The sequence below is a fragment of the Mesocricetus auratus genome, unplaced genomic scaffold (genome assembly GCF_017639785.1).
Source record: "Mesocricetus auratus isolate SY011 unplaced genomic scaffold, BCM_Maur_2.0 Super-Scaffold_100009, whole genome shotgun sequence".
NCBI classification, from domain to species: domain Eukaryota; kingdom Metazoa; phylum Chordata; class Mammalia; order Rodentia; family Cricetidae; genus Mesocricetus; species Mesocricetus auratus.
The window spans coordinates 18,647,929-18,670,927 of NW_024429193.1; positions in this window are offsets into that span (position 1 = coordinate 18,647,929).

Here is a 22,999-nt window from a genome sequence, read left to right on the forward strand (position 1 = left end):
GGCCTCAGTAAACTTTGGGATTGGAGGGTGTTGAAGTGGTTGGTGGGGGTCATGGGAGAATGGGAGGGCAAAGGAATGGGAGATTGAATTTAAAATCACATCATTTCTAAAATTAAAAAAAGAAAACTATTATTAAAAATAAAATTTAGGACAGTTTCTTAGGTAAGACAATGAACAGTTCATTTCATAATGACAATGACAAGATAAATGTAGAAATTAAGGTCACACAGAAGAAGAATTTCATAAAACATTCAAGATGAACTTTAGACCCTGCTAAGTAATAGAAAATCCTATAAAGAAAATTTGACCTTCTTCTATAAAAAATCTTTTTCTCTAAATGGTATTATATCTCTTTAAAGTAAATTAAACCAGCAATATTCCACATTGTTTCACAGTTAATGGTAAACTGATACAGTGTAGTGTCAAATTCAATATATAAAAATTAAATGGAGGCCGGATGATGGTGTTGCACGCCTTTATACCCAGCATTCGGGAGGCAGAGGCAGACGGATCTCTGTGAGTTCGAGGCTGGGCTGGACCGACAGCCTCCAAAACAATACAGAGAAATCCTGTCTAGTAAAAACCAAAAATAAATAAATAAGTAAATAAATGGGGGATTCCTGGTCTAAACTCTGGAAAATTTTACTTAGTCGTTTTTTTCAGTAGAATCTAGAATATATTGTTTTTTACATTATTTTAAACTGTAGATTCTAAAAGAATTTGCCATTTCTAACCTGTGCAAGATTCAGTGATTTATATTTTGCAACTGGTTAATTTATTGAACTTTTTGAAAATAATTATTATTTTTGTCTTTTGTAATTTATTGATCACTTTTGTAAACTTCCCTTTTTTTAAAAAAAAACTTCCCTTTCTTATTACTCAGGAAATGATTGAAGGATTGAAAATATCCATCCCTGTCACCCAGTCTGTAATCGAGTCCATAGTAAATATCCATCTGGAGTCAATAGCAGGAGTGGGGAGGAGAAAAGAATTAAACTCTAATGAAAGTTAATCAAAGAGTAGTGCTTCCTTCAGGCTGGCCATGCATGTCTGTGGTTTGTCTGTCATTTATAACACAGCAGCCTCTGGTTCATAGTCAAGCTGTAATTCTGCCACTTAATGTATCCAATTAACCCCACTAATGAGCTAATCAACAGTGTAAAATCTGTGTAAAATCACTGAGGGTGCATGATAAATGTGGAATGCACTGAACTCTCCCAGTATAAAAAGTGCTTTATTGCACTTGTTAAAGTGGTACTGTCTCATCCCTCTCCCAAGTGTAATTTATCACCAGGGTCCATAAGAGTGCCATACCCTGATAAGGCCGAGGTGGCAATAAACCCATCAGAAAATGATTACTCAGGAATGTGGAGCCATTAAAAAGTCTCTAGTACCGAAGTCACAGAGTGGAGTAAATGTGCTTTTTTTGTTGATTCAGGGTAAATGAGAGTCATCTGTAACATGAATGGATGATATTTTATAAACAAATATATTCCCATGAAATGTTCTGTAGCAAATATTTCTGGTATTCCCAAACTCTTAATCATACTTTATTCTATTAGTTCATTGTAATCTTCCATTTAAGACATCAATCCTTTCTAGAAAGTTCTTATGAAAATAGTAATCACAGACCAGGCTGGACCGACAGCCTCTAGAACAATACAGAGAAACCCTGTCTCTTAAAAACCAAAAAAAAAAAAAAAATAGTAATCACAAAGTTGGTTGCTATAGAGAAGTTACCCACTTACTCTAAAGTTAATAATCTTTTTAAAGAAAGAGTTTAATCAGCAAATTATCGTCTTTTGCTTCTATTCATATATCATGGTAACATTCTAGAAAAGTTATTTCTCTGTGAGAAATAAATGCTTTTCCAGAGTTGAAAGAGCCTGGGTTGATCTCTTCAGACTATGGATACTACAGCAAAACAGCATATTTTCTCTAAACTTTCTATTTAATGACACAACTCCTGAGTGCTGTTTATATTCTTCTTCTATTGAAAATAAAAAGTTTTCCATACTATATGTTCTGGTTATAGTTCCCCTCCCTCAAATCAATCTACTTCCTCCCAATATGCTCTCCCATGTAAATCGACAACATTTCTTTCTTCCTTCCTTTCCATTCTTTTCTTTTATGATTACTTCCTTTGCTTCTGTCTAGAATTTCTGTCTCCTTAGAAAACAAACATATGCCAAAAATAATAATACGAAGAGAGCAAACGAACTGGAATGGGGCGATGCAGACAAGAAGGAGAAAAAGGACGAAGGGTACAGCACAATAACATGTACAGACACAGAGATACACACACGCTTGCAAATGCAGGCATACAATCCCACAAAAACATAAGAGCAAACACTGCAAGTTAAAATGTATAAGAAAATTTAAAATGCTCTGACAACACAATATGAGAAAAAGGACCCAGAAAATGCCATTTATTGAGGTAGTTTTGCATTGGTCATCTGCCAGTGTTTCCTTTGAGAGTGGTTTGTATACCTGTGAGGCTCTGTTGGAGAAAACTATTTTTTTGATTGAGAAACTTGTCAATTGGATATGGCATCTGGATTAAGGATGAAGGCTTATGGCCACTGCTCATCTCAATACTGGGACCACATGTACTTCAGATCCTTGAAGGCCCTGTTCACAGTTGACCTCTTCAGAATATGGATACCATAGCATGATTTACCATGTTTTTTTTTAATAAACTTTCCATTTAATATCACAGCCCCTGGGTGTCTTAATATTTTAATCAGATAAAAACTGAAAATAAAATCCAAGAAACACATTGTTATTTTATAGACGTACATCTCTGTCCCTCCATCCAGTTCCCAAATAAACACACAGAAACATATTATTAATCATAAATGCTCAGGCACTACCTGAGGGTTTTTACTGACTAGCAATTACAACTTTAATTAACCAATATTTGTATCTATATTTTCCTTATATTTTAATTTACATATGATTTCGTATAGTTATCTTTCCATTAGAGTGCCATATCATGAACATCACTTTTATGTGTTTTTATACTGGAAATAGACTTTTTTCGTAGATTGTGGTTATGATTTTACCCTTCCATCTCCTCTGAGATCTCTCCCATCTCCTCTCTCATTTGATACCACACCTTTCTGTCTTTCCTTAATAAATAAGCAGGTATCTAAAGAATAATGAGCAAAAAGCAAAAACAAACAACAAAGTAGGACAAAACAAACAAACAGAAGATATAGAGCCAAACAAAAGCACAAGAAACATGTACATACACAGGCCCACTCGTACCTACACACAGGAATACCATAAAAACATAAAACTGGAAGCCATGATATATATGCAAAGGACATGTAACACAATAATAAAATTAGCAAATAAAAAAGAAAGAGAAAATGATAAATAAAGATAAATAAATCCCTGACTAAACATTGTGATACAAAGAACCTCCAAGGATGCTGCTTTCTGTTGACCATCATCTCCTGACCTTGGGGCTTGTCCTTTAGCGTGTTAGTATCCATATTGAGTCTCTACTTGAGAAAACCACTTTTTCATTTGTGAACTTACCAATTATACATGGCTTCTGGGGTAGACATACAGCTTATATCTACCTCTCATCTAACTGTTGTAACCAAATGTACTGCAAATTCTTGCAGGCCCTGTGCATGCTTCCACAGTCTCTGTCAGAAGTCCTTGTTGTTTGTGTTCAGAAGTCCTTGTTGCCTTCGCATCCTCAATTACCTTTGCCTACTACAATCTTTCTGCCCCTTCTTCCACAAGATTCTCTTAGTCCTGAGGCACATGATTTGGTGGAGACACCACATTTGAAAGTGAGTACTCCAAAGTCCGTCACACAGCACAGTATCTGACTCTCAATCTCTATATTTATTCCCATCTACTGTAGGGGGTTGCTTCTCTGATGATAGCTGAGCAAGACACTGATATATATGTATAGCAGAATGTCTTTAGGAGTCTGTTGATTCATTCCTTTAACATTAGGATTTGGTTTTCCTCTAAGTGCCTGGCCTAACTAGTATCAGGTTCTTGGCCTGCCAGGACATGTTCAAAGTGGATTCCAATTCACAGAGTGGGCCTTTCATCCAATCAGTTAGTAGTTCTTTGAAGCCACAGCATTTGTGCTACTGCTGTACTAGCACATCTTGCTGACAGGTCCAGGTTTTAGCTCACAGGGCTTGTAGCGGGGATGATGCTTACCTTTCTCCTTTGGTTATATACAGAGTACCTTACAGTACTCTAGATATACTCTCAAACTCTTCTAGTCTCTACCTGTAACTAAGTTCCTAATATCTGATTTAACATTTCTTGTGTGTATAAGTATCTTCTGTCACAATACCAAATTATTTATTCTTATATTAACAATTAAATATTAGAAAGTTATGTCTCACAGTATGAAGTTTGGAAAAATCTCTTAGCGTTTGGTAAATTTGGTTGTTCCATTATGGTCTTCAAAAATCACTGGGAGTTCCTTGTCACTTCAATTTTAGTCAGTTGAGTGTCACCTGGCCATTTAACATTAATTATGTGGAGTAAGACAGATCTCAGGGATTATAAGATTGCCTTGTCTTTTATTATTCCAAGCAATCGTTATTAATTAACTTGAGTTTTCTTTCTCAAATAAAGCATACAAGGCATCACAAATACTGAATCCCAAAGATCATGTCTGCAATTCCTCTCCAAAGCCCAATGCCTTCTATCTCTCCATTGTTTTTCTTGGTTTCTAATTCCTCAGTGCTACTACTTGAGTTTAGCGCTGGCATGACAGCTTTTGGAGATGATTTCTGCATGAGTTTCTGACTTCAATTTTTAATATTATTAATATGCTATTCTCTATGTAGTATAATGTCAAGATTACCTCACCTCTCCACTCTCCATTTGTAATAGTCTCCATTAATTTTAGAATAAAAGACTATAGCACATCTCCATGAAAATCTTTCTTGGCTTTGTAACATTCCCTTCTTTCAAGGCACCAACATATTTATCCCTTCCACACTTTTATCCACCATTAATCTTGATTAAATATTCATTTGTAATCTCAACAGTGTAGGCAAGATGTTTAAGACATTATCCATCTTAAAACCTTAAAATAATAATTTTGTTTGTCTGTTTACCTGGAGTATAAAAGTAATTGCATACTTTTAACTTCAGTTTTAGGTAAGTGTCTTTAACTAGGCTCAAATGATAAAACTAACCTTACTATTGTTTCCACTGACAATGAAGGAAAGAGTAAATGTTCTCAGAAAAACTTTGCAAAGTTCAGTCAGTTAAACTCTCAGTCCCCACTTTAGTCACACCCTTCCCTTCTCTCATACCCTTTTAGATTTAGTGAAGTGTCTGTCTTTCCTTCAACCCTGCTGCAAGAATTCTACAAGTATTTCTTGAACCAGCCTTTACCCTGTTGGAAGTGAAGAGTTTTGCTACAACAATGCTGGAAGGCAAAAAAGGTTAATTAAATATGAGTCTCAAGGTGTCTCTGCTACTTCTCTCCCCTGTACTAGTTGACAAAAATCATTTTTCTCTTTTCCCACTGCCCGTTACAGACAGTCACAGAAGGCCTGCAAGGTTTAAGGAAAAACCAAACTACCTCTCTGATATACGAAGGCTATGCCAGAAATCTATACAGCTAGATATTTGGAAAGAGATCAGAGTTGGAGAAAATAAAACTGACACCAAGTACAGTGTTTGATGTTAAGAACACAGCCTTCATTACCTTCCGGATATGACTATGTACAGCATGTGAGAAATACAAATGAACTTTCTAACAAGCACTGCACTCAGAATGTGGAAAAGAACTGACTGCAAGGTAACAAAATTGGTAAGAAAATAAGATATTGTCAGAGGAGTCTATTTAGCTTTATTGGTACAGAGAAATATTTAATCAATGATGCTGGATTTAACAATCAAATTGTAAAATTGTCTCACAGTTGAAAACTGTTAAATGTCTCCATGTAATCAAAAATAATAATGTTATTCTTTTTTTCTACTTTTCTTTTTATTGGAAATAATCTTACTGAAAGCAATATACAGATTTAAAACAATGCCCATTAAAATCCAAGCACAATTCTTCACAGACTTTGAAAGAACAATAATCAACTTTATATGGAAAAACAAAAGACCCAGGATAGCCAAAATAACCCTGTTCAACAAGGCAATGTCTGTAGGCATCACCAGATGTAGCACAGCTATAGTCCTGAAAACAGTTTGGTATTGGCACAAAAATAGACAGATAGACCAATGGAATCGAAATGAACACCACAACAGTAACCCATATACATATGAATAACTGATCTTCCCAAACGATCTAAAATATACAATGGAAAAGAGAAAACATCTTCAAGAAATGGGGCTGGCATAACTGGATATTGGCATGTGGAAGACTGTAGATAGATCATGTATATTGCCATGCATAAAACTTAAATGCAAATGGATCAAAGACCTCAACATAAATCCAGCCACGCTGAACCTGTTAGAAGAGAAAGTGGGAGGCACCCTTGAATGAAATGGTACAGACGACTGCTTCCTGAACATAACTCCAGTAGCACAGATACTATGATCGACAATTAATAAATGGGACCTCATGAAACTGAGAAGCTTCTGTAAGGCAAAGGACACAGTCAGCAAGACAAAAAGGCAACCCACAGATGGGGAAAAGATATTCACTAACCCCGCATCAGACAGAGGGCTCTTCTCAAAAATTTACAAAGAACTCAAGAAGCAAACCTCTGAAACACCAAAGCAGCCAATCAAAAAGTGGGGTACAGAACTAAATAGAGAATTCTCAGTAGAAGAGTCTAAAATGTCTGAGAGACACTTAAGAAAGTGCTAAACATACCTATGCATCTGGGAAATACAAATCAAAACAACTCTTAGATACCATCTCACTACTGTCAGAATGGCTAAAATAAAAAATCTCCAATGACAGTTTATGCTAGAGAGATTGTGGAGAAATGGGAACACTCCTCCACTGCTGGTGGGAATGCCAAGTTGTACAGCCACTTTGGAAATCAGTATGGAGATTCCTCAGGAAAATGGGAGTCAGTCTACCACAAGAACCAGCAATTCCAGTCTTAGGAAAAAGATGCACATTCATACAACAAGGATGTCTGTTCAACTACTTTCATAGCAGCATTATTTGTAATAGCCATAACCTGGAAGCAACCTAGATGCCCCTCAACTGAAGAATGGATAGAGAAAATGTGGTACATTTACACAATGGAGTACTATTCAGCAGAAAAAAAAATGGAATCTTGAAATGTGCAGGCAAATAGATGGCACTAGAAGAAACCATCCTGAGTGAGGTAAGCCAGTCACAAAAAGAGAAACATAGTATGTACTCACTCATTTATGGATTTTAGACATGAATTAGTGGAGTTCCAGCATACAATCCCACTGCCAGACAGACTGGGAAACAGAACATTCATCAACTGATGAAAGCAGAGGCTGACACCACACACAAACACTGAACTGAACTCCTGGAATCCAGTGTCATTAAGGGAGAATTTATCATCAAAGGAGTTAAGACTGGGCTGGTTTAACCCACAGAACAATTGACCTGGACAAGGGAGAGCTCTTAGACCCCAGATTGATGGCTGTGCGGGAAGCATGGGACTGACCCAAACATCCTGAAGGTAGGTGCCACTGAGGAGGCCTAGGTAATCTATGGGGCTTTGGGTAGTATTTATCCCTGGAGTACAAATAGACTTTGAGTGCCCATGCCACAATATGGGAGGCTCTCTCAGCCGGAACTCTTGGGGGAGGGCCTAGGCAGTGCCCTGGATGAAATCATAGTCACCATGGCGGGCCTCAACCTCCTTGGGGTTTGGAGTAGAGATTGGGTGGCAGACTGGGAGACCTGGTGGGGAGGGCTGGGGAGGAGGGCTGGGGAGGAGGGGAGGGCGAGGGAGCTGGATTTGACATGTTAAACAAGCTTGTTTCTAACTTCAATAAAAAAATAAAAATAAATAATCTTGTTTTACATATTAATCCCCCAATTCCATTGCCCTCCCATTGTCCTATACAACCCACTGATGCCCCAACCACCCTCCACCCACTCCCCAATGATAGTGATGTCCTCCACAGGGTGTCATCAAAGTCTGTCACATCATTTGGTGGAAGGACTAGGCCCTCTTTCACATATTTGTGCTGGAATAGTATCCCTATAAAGGGAATGGGCTCCCACAGTCCCTTTGTGCACTAGGGATAAACACTGGTTCCATTGTTAGATGTCCCATAGGTTGCCCAGACCCCCAGCTGGCACCCACATTCAGAGGGCTTGTTTTCATCCAATGCTGGTTTCCCAGTTTTACAACTAGGGTCTGTGTGCTCTCACTTGATCAGGTCAACTGTTTCTGTGGGATTCTCTAACATGGTCTTGTCTCCTTTTTCTTATCCCTCTTCCATCTCTAGGACTGGATACCAGTAGTATGACTCAGTGTTTAGCTGTGGGTGTCTGCTTCTGCTTTGATCATCTACTGGATGAATGCTGTAGAATGGCAAACAAAGTAGTCATCAATCTCATTATAGGTAAAGGGCATCAAAGGCATTCTCTCCATTACTGCCTAGATTCTTGGGATCATCCAAGTGGATCTCTGAACATTTCCGTAGTACCAGACCTCTCTCTAAACTTATACTGGCTCCCTCTATCAGGGTATCTCCATTGTTTTTCTCCTCTGTTCCTCCCTCTTGTTCTCCTTGCCTCTCCTCTTCTCTTTTTCCTACCTCCCTTTTCTCCCTCCCAATTTGCTCAGGAGTTCTTGTCCCTTTCCTCTTCTTCGGGGGATCATGTTTCTTTCTCTTGGCATCCTCCTTGTTTCCTAGTTTCTCTGGTGTTGTGAAGTGTAGGCTGGTAATCCTTTGCTCTATGTCTAAAATCCATATATGAGTAAGTACAAGTACAAGTGTACACTCTCACTAGCAATGAAGGTGTTTACTTCTATGTTACAGACACTTAAAGAGGAAACAAGAAAATCCCTTAAAGAAGTGAAGAAAAGCAAACAAAAATACAGGAAAAGACAAACCAAAAAAATTCAAGAAATGATAAGGTCTCATAAAGAATGCAAAGAAAGTCAAGGAAAAACAACCAAAACTGGGAAGGAAACATTTCAAACAGTTCAAGGCTTTAAAGCTGAAATAGAAACAATAAAGAAAACACAGAATGAGGGGATGCTATAAGTAGAAAATCTTGGTAAACAATCACAAACTACAGATGTAAATATAACCAATAGAAAAAAAGAGATGGAAGAGAGTATCCTAGGTGTTGAAGACTCACTAGAGGAAATACAGTTGACCAAAGAAAATCTTAAGTCCAAAAATCCCTATAAAATATCCAGGAAATATGGGACATGGTAAAAAGGTCAAACCTAATAATAATAGGTATAAAAGAGGGTGAACAAATACAGCTCAAGGGTACAGAAAAATTATTCAACAAAATCATACAAGAAAACTTCCACAACCTAAAGAAGGATATGCCTATTAAAGTACAAGAAGTTTACAGAACACCAAATAATGTTATTCTTATCTTCTTTATCAACCAATTGATCTTTTTATGGAAAATCTCAATGATTTATATTTTGTGAAAATAAACAATGCCATCTAGTTTGACAAACTTTTATGCTGTAATTGCTTATACAAACATTTCTCCTTGCTTTAATTATTATAACAATATCAGAAAAAAGTTGAAAATATTTTGTATATAAGACCATGAATTATAAGTGTTCAGATCATAGTTTTACATAGAGTTAATAAGGAAACAAATCAGCTTCTGGTATCTTAAACTTTTTAATGCCTTCAAATTCTCTTATGCATATAAAGCTGATTCATAATTACAAACATATTTTTGAGATAAAGTTTCACATCCTAGGCTTTGGATATAGTTCCTACATTATTCATTTATTTGCAAACTCATTTGTCCAGCAGTGCTCCCACATCTCCTTTTCTCTTATCACATATATATTTAATACAATTAAATATATTGTTATCATTTGTTTTCCATCAAGAGACCCTTTGATCTTTCTTGATCTAAATCTATATTTATTATTTTTCACTATTTGCAAGTAAAGTTCCGCATTTTTTATTTTAATTTTTTATTTACTTAAAAAACCTACCACACTTCCCCATCCGTCTCCTAGCCCCTCTTTTTCCCCCACCTGCTCTCCACCCCTATCCATTCTCAGAAAGGGTTATTACAAAATTTAGTGCTCATAGATGTGTAGATTAATGTTTGGATCTTCAGTTTGATTCCTCTGATCCACATGTGTGCTTTTATGCCAATGCCAAGCTGTTTTTATTACTATATCTCTGTTATAGAGTTCAAAATCAGGAATAGTGATATCACTGGAAGTTCTTTTATTGTATAGGATTGTATTAGACATCTTGGGTTGTTTTTTCATGTGAAGTAGAGAATCCTTCTTTTGAGGTCTGTGAAGAACTGTGTTGTGATTTTCATGGGTATAGCACTGAACCTGGAGATTGCTTTCATTTGACTATATAGACCTTGCCAATCTATGAGCATGAGAGATCCTTACAGTTTCTGACATTTTCTTTAATTTCTTTCTTCAAAGACTTAAAGTTTTCATCATAGAGGTCTTTCACTTGTTGAGTTATGGCTTCCCCAAGATGTGTTATATTAATTTTGGCTGTTGTAAATGGGAATGTTAAGCATTATTCAATTTTCCATAATTTGGTGTGATTTCTGTAATTGTGTTGTTTTTCTAACTTTAAGCTATGTTTGTCTGGTAAGATACAAGGGATTATTCCAAATTCACTTCAAATAACTTCCCACTTCAAATGACATGATCAAGGAAGTTCTTCACAGGAGTGCTCATATTTTGTTTTCTAGTTGACTCTAGATCCAATCAAACTGACAGTGAAGATTAACTATCCCTAGACCAATTTTTCTCGTGTGTTTTCTTCTATGAACATAGTTACAGGCATACCTGCTCACAACTGAAATGCCTTACACTTCCCAGACATTTAGTACATTATAACATGCATTTAGTTGCACTCTCTACCTGAAACTTCACAAATAGTTTTCAGCTTTCCTTCGGTGTAAGGTAACCCAGCATTTATTTTCATTTCTTCATATGTGTTCAACTTTTTAAAAATATTTCTCTTTAAAACTTTAACTTAAAGGAGAAAAATAAGATTTTAGCTATATTGCTAACCATTATTGTATTTACCATTTCTTGTTTTACCACTGTCTAATTCATGTGCCTCATGACCACAGAGGTCCTTTTACAAAAGAAATTCCTGGCATAGCACACTTCCTAGTACAAAATGGTTAGGGCATTTTTATCAAGGATATGTTTGGTTAAGGAGAAAGGATTCTTCTGATATAGATATCACTCCATTAGCGATTATTATATAACTCCTTTCCTTATTATTGAAAAACATTCACAAATATTTTGTATTCTCCATCCAACCACTGAAAAAAACTCAAGTCAACACAGTCTTCTCTACTTGTCTCCATAACTTCTTTTTCCCACATTTTGTACTTTCAACCAGACTGACCATGCCAAATTTTCCATATTATCTCCTGTCACTAGCTTAGGATATGAAGTTGACTCACATAACAGCTGTCAAGAAATGGAACAAATTTCTATTTTATACAACACTTTGTTTCAGGGCTGCTATGACTGCATCCAGTCGATGCCTTCCTTCCCATATAGAGCTAAGGTATGTTTCTCAGCTTTCGGTACAATAGGATTATCTTGTGAGTTTTGAAATACATCAGCTTCTACCATCAGTGCCCTTCCCCTGATTTGCTTTTAATGTAATTTATTTAGGACTGAAATTTCCACAGTGCATCTACTGTGCAGTGAAAGTCAAGAATGCTGAAGTGCTAAAAGAACCACGGAACAGAAAAAAATATGTTGTTTCATGTCTCCTGAAAGGTGGTGTATTTTTGTCTACTTCAGAATAGTATGTGCATCAGCTTATTGATAGTCATATTCCCAAAATGTAAGATATGCAGATTATTTGGAATTTTAAATGATTAATGTTCTGAGTCTAGATGGGGCAATGTAATGAAATGGTGATCCATCTCACTGTTGTGGATGCCTCATCCAGGGTTCTTCCTTCAGCTTTAGTAGGATCATTGCATATGACCAAACCTATTTCTGTATAGATATGCTCTTCTGAGACTGGGGATACGACATAGTGATTAAGTGTACATACTGCTCTTCCACCTGACACTATTCAATGATCAGAACCCACATTAAGATGTTCACAGCCAGCTTCGAGTTCAGGCCCAAAGAGACTTGATACCTCTGACCTCTCTTGCGGACTTGATATTTATGCAAATAGTAAAACTTAACTTAAAAAGATAAGCATTCTTTACATTTTTAAGTTGACTATAAACTGAATTTCTACATTACCTTATATGTATTTGTTCAATTCAATTCAGTGACCACATTTTCATGGGCACACTTCTAAGAAGTTCCATCACACCATAAAGAAATGTCAGTTGAAGAAGTAAAACCTGTGAGTCATAGAATATTCACCATATTCCTGAGGAATCTCCACACTGATTTCCAAAGAGGCTGTACGAGTTGGCACTCCCACCAGCAGTGGAGTAGAGTTCCCCTCTCTCCACATCCTCTCCAGCATAAATTGTCTTCAGTGTTTTTGATTTTAGCCATTCTGACAGGAGTAAGATGGTATCTCAGAGTTGTTTTGATTTGCAAGTCTGGGAAACAGGAAAGAATCTAAAAGATATGCATATATGCATAGTACCCAAGAGAAGAGGATGGAGACAAGATCCTCTGAATGGATGGGGAACATGGTGAGGGGTAAGGAGGAGTGGGAGCTGGGAAGAAGAGAGGGGGAGAAGAAAAAGACAGAATAGGTCATGGGGAAACAGGAAGTTGAGTGGGTGGGGGTAGAATAGGGGGAAGAGGGAATCATAGGTTAGAAGACAGATCAGGCACCAGAGTGACCTCCAGTGATCTAAAGAGGTAACACCAATTGGCAAGCTAAGTAATAGTGGAGAGACCACCTCGAATGCCCATTCCTGATAGTGAACTAAATGTCTACAACCATCTGGGAGCCTTCATCCAGTCGCTGATGGAAGCAGAGGCAAACACACAGTTAAATACTGAACTGAACCCAAGGAACCCAGTGGCAGAGAGAGAGGAGTGATGAGCAAATTGGCAAATAATGGGCTGGCAAAACCAGCAGAGACAGCTGATCTGAACAGGGGAGAGCTCTTGGACCCCAGACTGACAGCGGGGAGGCTAACATGGAACTGATCTGGACCCCCCCAAATGTGAGTGTCAGTGAGAAGGCCTGGGCAACCTAAGGGGCCTTGAGCAGTGGATCAGTGTCTATCCATGGAATACAAACAGTCATTGTGTGCCCATAGCACAAAGAAGGATGCTCTCTCAGCCTGGACTCTTAGGGGAATGCCTAGACCCTACCCGAAGTGAAATGACAGACTCTAGATATCCCCTATGTGGAAGGAATTGGCAATAGGGTGGGAGGCTGGGGGGAAGGGGAGTGCGGGAGGAGGGGAGGGAGAGGGAACTGGGATTGACATGTAAAACAAGCTATTTAAAATTAAAATAAAAAATGATATAAAAAAAGAATATTCACCATAGATAATTTGCAAAGTTCACTAGAAACACAATACATAATAGGCTCTTATGCTTACTTATGCCACAATTGTGTGTTTTTGGTATGATTACTAGCAGAGCTTTTTATATACACAACCAGTAATAGTCTGGAAATATGACAAAAGGAAAATTTCAAAAGAAATAAGAAATAAATAATATTTAGAAGTTATATGCGATCCCTGTCATAGTATCCTATTTTTAGACACTGAAGTAAACTTACTGAAATGGAACAATAAGAAAAAATGTCATGTTTCTTTCCCTTGGACATTTTAAACAGCAGGAGCTCTCCAGAGACTGTCAAGTGTCTTTGAAACTGCTGAATATCAAAAAAGTTTTGGATTATAATCTAAGAGAGTATGATTTATCAAGGCTTAGCGTAAAACTTCTGAAACTACTTACTTTTTTCTGCACAGATCTGAATTCAGTACCAGTCTTACTTACCTGGGTTTTTGAGGGGCCTGGGAAATGCTATAATTATGGGTAGGGTATGCTTCTATGTAGGAGTTATATTTATGTGTTCCTATCATAACAACTTCCACCATGAAGCATTAGAATTTAGATTGTCAGGAATTCAAAAGAAAATAGTATTGTCTTCATTAACTGAATAACTAAATGAATAAGTTAAGTACATAGGCATTTACTTTGTTTAAATGCAGTTCAGCTATTACACTGGAAACTTTAGACCTCTCATCAATTAAAGCATGGGAAATGTAAGTATAGCAATATGAAGTATGTTAGTCATTTAGGATTTTGATGATATAAACTTACCTAATGATAAATACAGGGAGTTCCATTCCCTAAAAAACACTTATTCTAGAATTTTATAACTAACTCATAACACTTACTTTTACTTGCAATTGATAGTAGTTTTTGTGAAGTTACTTCCTCTGTAAATTGATGGAATTGGTTTGAATGATCAGTAGAGACTATTTCTAAAAGAAAATAAGTTTAGCATGAAATAAAAATGCATTTAAGAGGCATTACCTAGAATTACTAGGCTACCATTGGGATGCTACTTATTTTAAGAGAAATAATAATACAGAAATATATTTGTGATTTGTCTTTAGAAAAATGTAAGCTATTGTTTTTTTCTGTGTAGAATAATTGTTTCCATAATGTGAGTGTTTTGAAAATTAAAACTAATGTATATCATTACTCAAAATATATTTAAAATTAATAAAAATCATAGGCAAGTGTTAAAGTTTACTTAAACCTCTGCTTAGAAATTTTGGTTGCTTCATAAATGATTTATTTTTTGCTTGAAATTCTGGCATCCATTATATAAATTGAATTTTATATAGAAGTGCAAAATTTGTAATGCTAGTGGAAGTTTACCATTCATTTTTTAATTTAATTATATTTTAATATCATTGTTTTTCTGGTTGTAAGTTAAAAACATTCACAGACTTATAAACTATCGGGAAGAGAAAATGAGTATGTACAGTCATCGTTATATGTACATATCTCATCAATATTGCTCATTACTAGCTGTAATGAGAAAACTCAAAGAAATAATCATGGCAACATTGGTATGAAATAAATGAATCTATGCAAAATTTACTGCCTTATTCTAAGTGGAATGGTTCCTGCCAGTGTGGCATTCCATTTGGTGGATTCTAAGACAGGATGTGAAAATAAACCATCTGTGATATCAGTTGGATATTCTGGGCTTTCCAATGACATTCTAGATATTAGTTGAATGGAATTAATGATTTAACATAATTACAAATTAAATATCTTGTTTATCCAACATTGATTAACACAATGACAACAGTTGCTGCCTTTCAAGTATAGAAGAACTGAAAGGGGCTTTTCAAATAACAAATATAAATCAGGTAATTTGAAGACTCCCTGTATCTAGGAGTCATATCTCATTCTACCTCTAATTTTATATTTATGCTACCTCTGTACTTCTAGCAAACCTGATTGTGTGGGTTTTGTGTGTGTGTGTGTGTTTGTGTGTGTGTAAGCATTTCCCACGTGTATGGGTGTGTATGTGTTTGCAGATGAACATGTACAAGTTCATGTGTTTACACAAGTAAAGGTCCTAGGATGCTCTCTGGAATCTTCTTCCCATCTGATTCAGTGAGACAGAAGCAGAGCTTACGTAGAAATCTTAATTAGCCATTCTGCCTGCTCCAGCAATCCCACCTATGCCTTCTAAGCACCTGAATAGCAAATGGGTTACCAGCCCCATCAAGCATTTGCAAGAACTCTGGGAATCTGAAAAAGGGTCTCCAGGATTTTGTATGACGACTCTATCCACTGAATCATATACATCATTTTTTAACCTCTGGGAGGCCCTGGTGGTTGGAGTTTGCAGTCTACCATGATCTGGCAGGTCTCTGAGCTTGGTAACATGAACTTTGCCCTTCCCTGGTGGAAAATGCACTATTCTCTACCAGACCTTATTTGGAGACTGTCTCTAGGCCCAAATGATTGACTAATCCCTAGTGTGACACTGGGCACAGTTTCCTGAAGAAGCTTTCTCCCTGCTGCTACATGGTAATTAGACATCAAGCTAGCAACATTACAATAGGACTGTGGTTCCACAGATGATAACTAAGACTTGTACTAAGAAGTTTATTATAGAAGTATGCTGCTTAATGCAATTTAGGTGATTCCACTGCTACTGCCCCCAATCCTATATATTCCATTTACTCTGGAATAAAGATGAGTAGATTCACTGAAGTTAATCCCAAAGATTTATCTCCATTTTACTCACAGGCTGGACAAGGGCCTGCTTGCTATTTTGCTCCCTTTGTCCACATGACCCAGTGACCAATGGACCACGGGAGAATAGGAGACCCCCATTTAACATAATTTTTTGAATATCTGCACCCACTCTTTTCACAGTCATTTCATATCTGCCTTCCACCCTTGTAATCTCCCCCATCAAACAAAATAAAGCATCTCCCTGCTGGACACCTCTGGGCAAGATACTGCTCCTCTGTCAACTGCGGGCTTCTACTTATGTGCCATTCTACTCCTCTGTCTTTCTCATATCTCCACCACATATTTGTTTATTCTGGTGGCACTGGAAGTTGTGATGTGATACACAGCCTACTCTTTGGCCCAAATAGCTTTACTTGGAAATGTCATTGCAGTGAGTCATTAGTCTAGTTCAGGAGGTCTGGTTTCTGCTACACCCTCAATACTGAAACCTCATTAAGACTATCAGATATTTTTTTGTTGCGAATAGTCATGGAGATACTGCAGCTATGAATCTGCAGGATCAGCCCATTTAGAGGTTCCAGAAGCTCATAGATAGGTTAGATGTTGGGGTGAATCAACTCAAACCCTGGGTTTGGGCCTGGGTGTTAACTGAGTTGGTCAGCTCATCCAGTCTCCCATGTCACCAGGAACAGTTCTCCTGCAATGCCCCAGCAAGGGGCAGAGCCTGCTCTCTAAAGCTCACACCATCATGGTCAGCTCCCTGCAGTCCATGTCACTAGGCTCATCTCTCCCTCACTGCCCAGGTAAGAGGCAGGGTCATGTCACCTGAATAGTAGCAGTAGTTGTAGTAATTCTTTAATTAATATTTATTGAGTGGTAATCTTATCCAGAGTGAAAAACATTGTAGATGGGACATGTATAGATATTCAAGGAGAGTACATCGAATCCTGAGATACACAGATTTGCTTGTATTTATCCTATAATACTCAGATACATTTTTGCCCTCATCTTCTCACAGTGGAATATAGTGGCATCTTGCCTTGTCACTGAACTTCTAGTGGTTGCCACACATTTTGGGCATGGTTTAAGGTACAGACATTACCCATTACAAGGTAGACAAGGGACTGGTTAATGCTCTCCTGGATTTTGGAGAACATCAGAAGGGCAGAGACTTCATCTTCTGTAGCTGTTATTTACTCTTCTCTATATAATACCTATTTATTATCTATCTTGGTTCTGGTAGACTCATCTAAGCCCTACTTTCAGTGGAGTTCCCAGAAACTTTGTGATATGAGATTTTATATCTGATTGAATGAGACAGGAGATATGAAATTCCTGCTATTTTCCATTAATACAGATGTTTAACAGATTTGCAAACTATAAAATAATTCCACTCTTTTCATTGATTATGTTTGTGGTACTGGAAGGTACTCTTCACACTACTGGAAGAGAAACAACCATCAACCAGCCATCCTGCATGATTTGTTGGTGTGTTAGTGGAACAAGCAATGTTGGAGTAAGAAACCACTATCTGATTGGATTTAAGATCTACTCCATAAGTTGGAACTCTGACACTTCTTAGGTGGCCATGAACTTGCGCCTAGATAGGCTATAGACAAAGGGGAAAACCAAATATTACTATTCCACTAAAGCAGTGGTTCTCAAACTTTGCATCATAACCCCTTTGAGGTTCATCTATTAGATATTCTGCATAGCAAATAATTTCATTACAGTTCATAGGAGTAGCAAAATTCCAGTTATAAAGTAGCAATGAAAAAATTCTATGGTTGATGGTCACCACAATATAAGGAACTCTATAAGAAGGTCACAGCACTAGGAAGGTTTAGAACCACTTCACTAAAAGAAAATAACAATAAAATGACTCCTAACAACATTCTAATGTATCCATAGACCTGTGCCTCACTCATTCATCAGTAGAAAGCTTCATCCTACAGTAGATAGGAACAGATGCAGAGACCCACAACTGGACAATGTAGAGAGAGGGAGACCTTGGAAGATTCAGTCCTAAATGGGATGTCTTCATAAAATCAACTCTCAGAGTTCAGGGAGATATGCAGAATAGGAAGTAGGAAGATTATAAGAACCAGAGGGGATGGATGACACCAAACAAACAGTGCCCCTTAGGCACAATATGACTGAAGCAAATATGGACTCACAGAGACTGTGGCAGCCTGCATAGGGCCTCACTGGTCCAAGTCCAATGAGGTCGGTCACAGCACTGAGAAGGGTAAATGGACAGAAGCTCCCATCCATGACCAAGCAATCTCCAACTGACAGGAAGAATTGGTTTTCTGCAACAGAGTTTCATTGGGTATACACACTACATTGAAGAGCATGCAACATACCCTTATAATATATGGTATTTTTGTAAATTTTTTGTCTTATTGTGCATTGCTTTGGCATTTTTTTAAACTTAGTGGTCTTTTTCTTCAATTTTGTGAGCGTTTTTTGTTTATGTTATTTTTAATTAATGAATATGTTTTATATTCTGACTGACATTTCCCAACTCCTCCCCTCCTATACATCATTTAAAGGAAAAATGTATTAAGACCTTCTGTGCATTAGTAAAATAATGCTCTCTGCTATAAGTATATGTAAAGATAAAAAATAACTATAGAAGCAGTTTACCATCATGAAGGTGATGACTAGTAATTTAAAAAGTAAATGAGTTCCCTTGATTATATGCTTTCTTTTTACATTTTCTTCACTATTTTACTTTTAATTACATTTTCATTAAATACACAGTATGTACAAAGGAGTTTTCTTAGTAATCCCAATATCTAAAATAAGCGAAAAATTTTCAGAAGTATCTATCCTACATGCCCTAAGGATTGGCAAGAAATATTTTCAGAAGTTGTGTTTCAGAAGTATTTTAGAAGTTCAGCACTTATGAAACCAATCAACTAGTCAACTAATGACTGGAAGAAACAAATCATAGTATTTTATCCAACCAAGGAATCTATGTGCATTATAGTTCAATTGTGAATTCTCTTTTGGGACAGTAAATAATTTTGTTTTCCTTTTCTTAATAATCTTCAGTTAATCATGAGAGCTCTCGTGTATAATATTTAATTCTATCTATATTATAATCGCCCTGTGTTATCAATAGAAGGTAAAGCTTATTCACTTTCTGAAACAATGTTAGGAGACAAAGACATAATCATTCCCCATTTACTTTCTTTCCTTTGGTGCAAGAGGGTTTTACATGGGAATAAAGATGGGAATCCCACAATATGAGTAGAGCAAAGGCTAATGCGGGGAAGTTATTCTGTTGCTGTTACAGTATGGGAATGGAGTCATATAAGCCAATCAGATTTATTAATTTTCATATTTAATTTTAATAAACCCTAATGGAATGCTTGAGCTAAAATATATCAGATGAATTGAAAAATATCTTTGAAACATGAAAACCCTTTTCTTTTCCTGACTCTCACATAAGTAAAAATGTGATTCATGATTCCAATTAAAAAGTGGCAGCCAATTAGTTATATTGATGCTCAGAATATTTGCATATTAATGTTTAGATTATTAGCTGCTTTATGAGTAGCTTAATTTTAAAAATCTGAAGACAAAAGTGTGAGGAATAAAATTGTTAATAAAAGTGTTGGAATTATTCTGAAGGTTCTGAATAAAAGTAACTGTTTTCACTGAAAGGTCATGTGATCTTACTAGTTGTTTTTTCAATTTAAAATGTTTTTTCCAAGGTGTAGTTAATATGGAATTATGGTTGCTTGCATATATTAAAGTATAAGGTCTCCCATTAAAAATATTAAACTAAAATCTGACATTTGACATGAGGAAAATATAAAATAACAAGTACAAGGAATATATTATAGGAGACTTATTAGTTGCCTGTCCATGTTCCCAGCATTGCTACTTATTGTTCCATCCCATGGGTATAAAAAATCTGTGTGACATGTTTTTTCTGAACTATAACGTTTTGGGTAACTTGATTAGCAAATACTGGATTGATTAAGGTGTACACATTTTTATATCTGTCATTCAAATTGGTTTTGAATGATATGGTACTCAACATGAACAGATCAACCCTCTACATCGTATAACCATTTGTTTCTTTCCTAAACATATATGTATTACAATGTATATAATACATTTTATTGGCAGAAACTGTATGTTAAACGCATGCCAGCATTTTTACATGTCTCAAGGAATTCATATACTGTTCTTTCATTTGATCAGAACCTTTCATAGTACTACCCATGTTTATACTTCTTGCTCAGATTTTGTGATAATATTATAAATCTCCTTTATATTTTATGTAACTTCAGTCATTCCAGGAAAGAAGAAAATAGTTATCACAATTCTTTAGTTATATGGTAATTAACATCTAAATTTTTGACTAGAGATTAGTTATATCTCCGTGTTCTTTATGTTTTATTTTCATTTTGTATGTTCTACTAATGTTACATGATAATGAAATAGGTACCCCAGTAAATTTTATAGTATTTCTTTCATACTATGTTATTAAAATATGGAGACTAGAGAGATGGCTCAGAGACTAAGAGAAGTGACTGCTATTCCAGAGGACCCTGGTTCAATTTCAAACTTCCAGCTCACAAGTTATTAAAATATTTTTTCATGATGGACTTTAACAAGCTAATTCAATAAAAAAAGAAATCAAATGTACAGAGTCATATTTCTCCTCTGATTATTATAAAAATAGAACATATGATATTTGAACTCACAGATAGAAATATAAAAATAGAACATATGATATTTTAACTCACAGATAGAAATGAAGCCAATTTAGTTTATCAGTAAAGTTTCTATTCCTGAACTATGAAAAAACCAAAACAAATGGCGACAGAAACAAATCATTGGACACATTTTAGAGTGAACTATATACTAACAAAATGGATAATATCTTTTAAATAAAAGTTCCAGTAACTATGTCAATGCTTTGACTTTACTGTTTCTGCTAATACCACTGTCATCCAGCAGAAAGCGTCATTAATATCACTAGTTCTGAACACTTGAGTTTGGGTACTATAAACTGTGTGTGGTGTTGTGAAGACAAGAACTTGTTCAAAGAGAAATGCAAAATCAAAGATGTCCTAAGCTTGATGAATTTGACTCATTGAATGATTAAAATATGCATCCAGGCAAGATAAAACAAAAAATATCTTTAAAAACTGATAACTGTAATGCACAATATAGGAGAGAAAAATAGCATGACTGCAAGGATGCATTTCACATAGTTGAACATGTGATTTGTTAAGTCAAAATAAGCAGTTGTATATTATTTGGAAACTTAAAATAGAAAAATTTACTCAGGAAAACTGTATGGAAAAATATGTTAAATAGAGAACTAGCAAGTATTTCTATAGCTGTTTAATTTTAACAAAAAGAATGTGATACAAACACATTTTGTAAGAGTAAAGATGCAGTTTTGTCAACAACACAGTCACAGTGATGGGAAGATAGGATTGTCAGTAAAACCCTGTCTCTGCAGAAGCAGAAAGGAAGAATTATCCAATTAGGATTGCAATCAATATAGGGAAGAACATATTATAGATGGAATCATTTAAGTTAGGAAAATGTTAGTATATGTGGCACTTACAATATGGCAGCTCTATTAGAGTACAAATCAGATGATGACCTCTGCAGCACTTCTTAAGTGAGAGCGAGTTTTAGACAGTTCAATAAAAGGAGATTTAGAGATGAGACTATTTCAGGTAATATGTAAAATTCTTTGCTGAATTCTCATACCCATATTCTCCAAAATAATGAAACAGGAGGATCTGTGGGGGGGGGCACGCATGTGTGTGTGTATGAATTGTAAGATATTACATGAAAATTCAGCATGTTATAATAAATCGTAAGTTAAAACAAACATTTAATTAAAAAGTGATTTGCAGAGTTAAAATATTTAAAGAAAAACTAGAAAAATCTGAAAAATTGTAAAATATTTAATTTGATAGCCAGGAAGAAAACATTATTTAAGATCATAAAACATAATAAACAAAAAGCTATACAAATGTTTAGTTATGATATGAATAAATATTATAAAGTTGTCAGTTATATTCAAATAACCAACACATATTGTTATTTTTAAAATGTTTAAAATGATTTGATGCTATTTGACTTGTAATTTTTAAAAATATAAAAAGAACAATTTGTAAACACAGCCAGAGAAGCTTTCTTTGAACAAAGAAAAACTTACACTTGTTATATAACTTACTCTAATATCTCAAGAGAACTAGGCTAAGTAAAATAGTAGGACATTCTATCACAAGTAACACACAAGTAGAACATATTTGAAAATCCACTGCTTTCCTAGGATACAACGAATACAAAGAAAGAAATCCTAGATTTATAAAAGCCAAAATTATAGGTTGTCATAATTTGTTTTTGAAAATGGCTAAATACATAGAAATAGAGAATAGTGCTAAACATCATGATATCAGAAGAATCAAATATTTAGATAGTTTTACAGTCTAGAAGCATATTGGAAATATGTACATTGTCTCTAATATCAAATATTTTGGTGACAAAAATTTTAAAAAAACAAACACATTATCAATGGACAAAATGGCACTGTGAAATACTCAAATTATATAGGCAAATAATTTATTTCTAGGATATATAAGCAGTTAATATTATTCAGTAAAAGAAAATAAAATAGCAAAGTAAGAAAATGAAAAAATGTATATTTTACAGAAAATTTAGGTACA